Source organism: Babylonia areolata, chromosome 19, assembly GCF_041734735.1.
Source record: "Babylonia areolata isolate BAREFJ2019XMU chromosome 19, ASM4173473v1, whole genome shotgun sequence".
NCBI lineage: Eukaryota > Metazoa > Mollusca > Gastropoda > Neogastropoda > Buccinidae > Babylonia > Babylonia areolata.
This window is the reverse complement of record NC_134894.1, coordinates 5,134,363-5,141,441: the sequence shown is the minus strand read 5'-3', so window position 1 is coordinate 5,141,441 and position 7,079 is coordinate 5,134,363.

Genomic DNA, 7,079 nt, shown 5'->3' with positions numbered 1-7,079 from the left:
TACGTGTGTGTTTGTGTGTGTGTGTGTGTGCGTGTGTGTGCGCAAGCGCGCGTGTGTGTGTGTATGTGTGTGTCCGAGATCACGTTCGTGTTGAAGGCCATGGTGCACCGCATGTTGTTACTTGTTGATGGAGAAGAACCAAAGTCACTGTATTCATTGTGTAAAGCTGTCTGATTGGACCGAGGGCTATTTATAGCCTGATTTTAACTCACTCAGTACGGCCAGTCCTCTCTTCTCCTCTACACAGACCCCTCGGATGTCCAGTGGGTGTCTGAATGACCCAACCTTTAGCTTCCGTCGTCAGAATTTTGGTATTCTTTGTCAACATTCACGTCTTCAGTATAAGAGCCTTCCGCTTGCAATATTTTGATGATGGTAATTGGGGTGAAACGCTGTTAACGTCGTCTCTTTCGCCGTTCGTATGGAGAGAGTTAAGACTTGCGTGTTCAACTTCGAGGGAACGGAAAATCGGGAATTGCCAAACGTATACGGACTGTTTCTGGGAGGAATGACGTTGAACGTTTGTGGTATACTGTGATCTGTGATCGCTTCAGTGGTATTAGTTTTGTGATGGAATATTTTACTGTTTCTCTATTGATTTTGTTATTCGCTGTATGTGTTTCCTCTGCCTGTTTGTCTGTCTAACGGTCTGTCTGTTTGTCTCCGTCTAACTTTTGCCCGTCTGTTCCCCGCGCCTCTCTCTCTCTCTCTCTCTCTCTCTCTCTCTTTCTGTCCATTTGTGGTTGAAGTAGCGGATTAGCAAAACCTAAAATCTTATTCCTTGAATAAAAAAAAAACGTTTGAGTTTTTAGTTCTCTCTCTTCCTCTCTCTCTCTTTCTCTCTCTCTCTCTCTCTCTCTCTCTCTCTCTCTCTCTTCTCTCTCTCTCTCCTCTCTCTTTCTCGCTCTGTGGTGTGTCTCTGTCTGTCTGTCTGTCTCTCTCTCTCTCTCTCACTCTCTCTTTTCTCCTTCTCTCTTTCCTCTCTCTTCACCTCCTCTCTCTTCTTTTATCTTATTGTGTTTTGGGGGTTCTTTTCATCACATATCATTTCATTCTATTCATCTTATCCCAGTGAAAGATTGTTTTAGGCCTTCAGTGTGGGAATTCGTTTCGTTTTCCTGGGCGGCCTGTGTTATAAATTGTTACCTCGTACAAAAACGTTCACGAAAAACAACAAGAGCACCAACTTGACAACAACAACAACAACAACAACAACAACAACAACGTATCTGTGTCGATCAAAAAGAACAAACAAACAAAAACCACAAAATCAAAGTAGTACCAGACTTTATACCTATATTTTGATTAAGTGACAGTGAATAACATCATAACTGTCACTATATATTTCATTTGATTACTATGATTTTTTTTTTTTTTTTTTTTTTTTTTTTTGTAACAAACAGGACCTGTGATACATGCGGCGCATCTTGCATGGAACAGCATCAGCATCAGTAATTTACGGCAGGCCTGGTTACAGCAGTAGCAGTAGGAGCAGGAGAGTAGTGGCATCAACAGCTACGGTGAGTATTGACAGCAGCAACATGCAGCAGAAGTAGCTATTGTAGCAGAAGCAGCAGGAGCAGAAAAGTGTATCAGTAGTTGCACCGGCAGGGGCGGGTTTTATTGATGAAACGTCTTCTTATTCTCCTCCTCCTCCTCCTCCTCCTTCTGCTTCTCTGCTTCTTCTTCTTCTTCTTCTTCTTCTTCTTCTTCTTCTTCTTCTTCTTCTTCTTCTTCTTCTTCTTCTTCTTCTTCTCCTCCTCCCCCTCCTCCTCCTCTTTCTTCTTCTTCTTCTTCTTCTTCTTCTTCTTCTTCTTCTTCTTCTCGTCCTTCTTCTTCTTCTTTCCCTCCTCCTCCTCCTCCCCCTTCTTCTTCTTTTCCTCCTCCTTCTCGTCCTTCTTCATCATCTTCTTCTTCTTCTTCTTTTCCTCCTCCTCCTCCTCCTCCCTCTTCTTTTTCTTCTTTTCCCCTAACTCTGTGAAGGGTCATTAGGGCGTCGCACAGAAAACAACAACAACAACAACAAAAGCTGTTCACCAGATACCCCAGGTTATTACTAGCGGTTCACCAGATTACTACTGTTATCGAAATGATGCAAAACATTTCGGTGACCATTGATTTTTTTTTTTTCTTCTTCTTCTTCTTTTTCTCATGTCAGTCTGTAAAAGTACATTCTCTCTGTGCACACCGCCACGAACGACCAATAGGGTGACCTGACCCAAACCAGCCACCCAATCGAAGGGACGGTACTTTAGCCAGCGATGAGAGAAGATGGAAGCAGAGGAGTCTTTCTGCTTGACGACCATTCTGGAAACGAATTATCGATTTGCCGACTTCCATTTCTACGTAGTTGCCTTTTTTTTTCCGGCACAGCCAGCACCCACTGTACAGTACGAGCCATGATCTTTCTTTCATCCCTCCGGCCCTCCCTCTTCCCCTAAATGTGGGTTACGGGGCAAATCCTCTTTCGAATGGGGGTACTGGGTAATGTAAACCTCTCCATTAACCACAGGGTTCGGACGAGAAAATTCGCTGTGTATAGCAAGGGACATTTCGGAGGGTGGGATGGGGGGAGGGGGAGGGGGAGGGGGGTGGGGGCGTGGTGGGGGGGGGGGTGAGGGGGGTGAGGGAGCTCTTCAACGCTGAGTAGGGAAAATCTCTCCCCCCCCTCTCTCTCTCTCTCTCCCTCTCTCCCCGTCTCTCTCTCTCTCTTTCTCCCCCTCCCCCCCCCCTCTCTCTCTCTTAAGTTTGGATTATGATCACATCAAGCTGATGATGTTTTTTCTTTCTTTCTTTCTTTCTTTCCTTTTCTTTTATTCTTCCATTGCCTTCGTCCTTTTTTCTCCTCGTCCTTCTCCCCCTCCTCCTTCATTCTCTTCTTCTCTCTACTTCGTTTTATTACTATTATCTTATCATTATCATTGTTGTTGTTGTTGTTAGTAGTAGTAGTAGTAGTAGTTTGTTGGTGGTGGTGGTGTTGTGAGGGCATGGAGAAAAGAAACTTGTAGCTTATCATTTTAACCTTAGTTAGATATTCGAATTCCAGTTCTCTATCTCCCCCGCCCCCTCTCTCTCTCTCTCTCTCTCTCTCTCTCTCTCTCTCTCTCCCCTCTCTCCCCCTCTCTCCGTCTCTCTCTCTCTCTGTAAAAGAGACATCAATAGTCCAGAAGATGGCGTCACCATAGTAATAGGTATACTAACCATACTTTGTCGGCGCCACGACCTTCCATAAACTTCTTGGCCACATAACTGTGACACTAAGCTGGGCTGAACAGGGCACAGCACCAAGGTCGGTCATTCCAGAGCCCAAGACGCCAAGGCGTGGCTTCAGACACGTACGCCAGCACACCAGTACAACCTTCTGCTTCTACAAGGAACTCTGTCAAGATCATCGACTGTCGTCCACCAACTAGTTTACCGGCAGTTGGAACTCTGTCAAGAACTCAGCCCTTCCTAAAAGCCTGCTTTGTGGTGAGATCATACAGACAAGTTTGGGTTTTCTGGCGGGTGGGATATACACAGGCCAGTGTGTGATTGTGAATGGTTTGGTTTTTTTTGTGTGTGTGTTTTTTTACTCTCCATATCTAGAATTGATTGGTTATTATATTTATACAGAACGCGTGAACCATTTTGCTTTGAGAGCTGTGACGTTCGAGAGCTGTCATTTGGGGGTTAGCGGTAGTAGAGGAAGAGAGAGGAGGGCGGGTGTGTGTGGGGTGGGGGCCGGGGGGGCGGGCGGGGGCAGCGAAGGAGAGACTGACAGACAGATACAGACAGACAGACAGACAGAGTGTAACCAACAAGCATTTTGCAATGAGTTTATAATAATGACGAAGAGAGTGCGAGACATACGCCGCGAGACAAAGAGAGACAGAAAGATTGATTGACAGATTGATTGATTGATTGATACAGATACTTATATAGCGCCTATCCTCGGTCAGAGACCAAGCTCTAAGCGCTTTACAAACGCGGGGTCATTTGCACCACAGGCTGCCTACCTGGGTTGAGCTCAGTGATGGCTGCCATTTGGGCGCTCATCACTCGTTTCCTGTGTCATTCAAACAGATTTCAGGCACGCACACACACAGACTCAGACAGACGTGTAACATTTTTTTTACGTGTATGACTGTTTTGATAGATTACTCCGCCATGTAGGCAGCCATACTCCGTTTTCGGGGGTGTGATTGCTGGGTATGTTCTTGTTTCCATAACCCACCGAACGCTGACATGGATTGCAGGATCTTTAACGTGCGTATTTCATATTTGATCTGCAGCGTAGGGGGATTCAGGCACTAGCAGGTCTGCACATATGTTGACCTGGGAGATCGGAAAAATCTCCACCCTTTATCCACCAGGCACCATCACCGAGATTCGAACCCGGGACCCTCAGATTGAAAGTCCAACGCACAGAGACACAGTGACAGGGAAAGGGATCGAGACAAAGACAGAGATTAACCGACGCACAGACAGAGAGTGAGATGAATGTTGTTTCCTTCTTTTTATTGTCTTTGGTGCTGGAACCTTCCAGACCAAGGGTTCTGTGTGAACGAATCTGGCCATCCCTTCCTCTCCCCCTCCCTCACCCTTTTGTCTCTTAACGCACTACACTTCTGTCTGTGTGTCTGTCTGTCTCGGTTCGTCTCTGTGTGTCTGCCTCTGTCTCTGTCTTCCCGTCTCTCTGTCTCTCTCTCTCTCTCTCTCTCTCTCTCTCTCTCTCACACACACACACACACACACACACACACACACACACACACAATATCATGTGATTTGCATTTCACCAAGGCCGAAGAAAACCGGGTAAGAAAACAAAAATAAATAATAATTTAACATTTCAAACCTCAGCTGGGAAAACTATGCCCCGGTTCAGTCAAGGTATATATAATGGTTTAGCGCGTCACTGGTGAGTTTCTGCGTTCATATTATGCTTCGTAATGTAGGGTAGCGGATTGCTGTTGGCCCTAAAAGAATGGAAGGAATGTTGATAGTCAGGGACAGCAGCAGCAGCAGGTGTGATGTTTATGTGCAGTTTGTGCAATACGCAGGCGGTTCCCGGCCGATTAGGTGGAATGCTAAAAAAAAAAAAAAAAAAGACAGAAATTTTGGAGAGAGAGAGAGCGGGTGGTGGGGAAGGAGAGAAAGAGGGGGGTGGGGGGGGGGAGAGAGAGAGAGAAGGACGGAGAGAAAGTGAGAGTGTGAAGGAGAGAAAGAGAGAGACAGGCAGACAAACAGACATAGAGAGACAGAGACAAAGAGACAGAGAGATACAGAGACAGACAGACAGACTGACTGACAGAGACAAGACATAGACACAGAGAGATACAGAGACAGACAGACAGACAGACAGACAGACAGACAGAGACAAGACATAGACACAGAGAGATACAGAGACAGACAGACTAACTGACAGAGACAAGACATAGACACACAGAGATACAGAGACAGACAGACTAACTGACTGACTGACAGAGACAAGACATAGACACAGAGAGATACAGAGACAGACAGACTAACTGACTGACAGAGACAAGACATAGACACAGAGAGATACAGAGACAGACAGACAGACAGACAAACTGACTGACAGAGACAAGACATAGACACACAGAGATACAGAGACAGACAGACTAACTGACTGACAGAGACAAGACATAGACACAGAGAGATACAGAGACAGACAGACAGACAGACAGACAGAGACAAGACATAGACACAGAGAGATACAGAGACAGACAGACAGACTGACTGACAGAGACAAGACATAGACACAGAGAGATACAGAGACAGACAGACAGACTGACTGACAGAGACAAGACATAGACACAGAGAGATACAGAGACAGACAGACTAACTGACTGACAGAGACAAGACATAGACACAGAGAGATACAGAGACAGACAGACAGACAGACTGACAGAGACAAGACATAGACACAGAGACATACAGAGACAGACAGACTGACTGACTGACAGAGACAAGACAGAGACACAGAGAGATACAGAGACAGACAGACAGACAGACAGACAGACAGAGACAAGACATAGACACAGAGAGATACAGAGACAGACAGACAGACATGGACAGACAGAGACAAGACATAGACACAGAGAGATACAGAGACAGACAGACTAACTGACTGACACAGACAAGACATAGACAGAGACAGACAAAGAGGCATAGTCATTAATTTCTTTCTTTCTTTCTTTTTTTCATTTTATTGCCTTCAGTCTTGGAAAACCTCCAGACAAAGAATCCTTTGTGAACAAGTCTGGCTACATTTCCAACTGCCCCCCAACCCCTCTAGCTCTCTTTTTATCTCCCAACTATGTCAACTTCCACAGAGTTCTGTCCCTGTCTGTCTGTCTCTGCCTTTTGTTAATTAGCATGTCTCTCTGTTCCTGTTTCTGTCTCTGTCCCCGTCTGTCTGTCTGTCTGTCTGTCTCTGCCTTTTGTCAATTCGCATGTCTCTCTGTTCCTGTTTCTGTCTCTGTCCCTGTCTTTCTGTCTGTCTGTCTCTGTCTGTCTGTCTGTCTGTCTCTGCCTTTTGTCAGTTAGCATGTCTCTCTGTTCCTGTTTCTGTCTCTATCTCTGTCTGTCTGTCTGTCTGTCTCTGTCTGTCTGTCTGTCTGTCTCTGCCTTTTGTCAATTAGCATGTCTATCTGTTCCTGTTTCTGTCTCTGTCTGTCTGTCTGTCTGTCTCTGCCTTTTGTCAATTAGCATGTCTCTCTGTTCCTGTTTCTGTCTCTGTCCCTGTCTTTCTGTCTCTGTCTGTCTGTCTGTCTGTCTGTCTCTGCCTTTTGTTAATTAGCATGTCTCTCTGTTCCTGTTTCTGTCTCTGTCCCTGTCTTTCCGTCTCTGTGTCTGTCTGTCTGTCTGTCTGTCTGTCTCTGCCTTTTGTCAATTAGCATGTCTCTCTGTTCCTGTTTCTGTCTCTGTCCCTGTCTTTCTGTCTCTGTCTCTGTCTCTGTCTGTCTGTCTGTCTCTCTGTCTTTTGTTAATTGGCATGTCTCTGTCCCTGTTTTTCTGTCTCTGTCTGTCTGTCTCTGTCTGTCTGTCTCTGCCTTTTGTCAATTAGCATG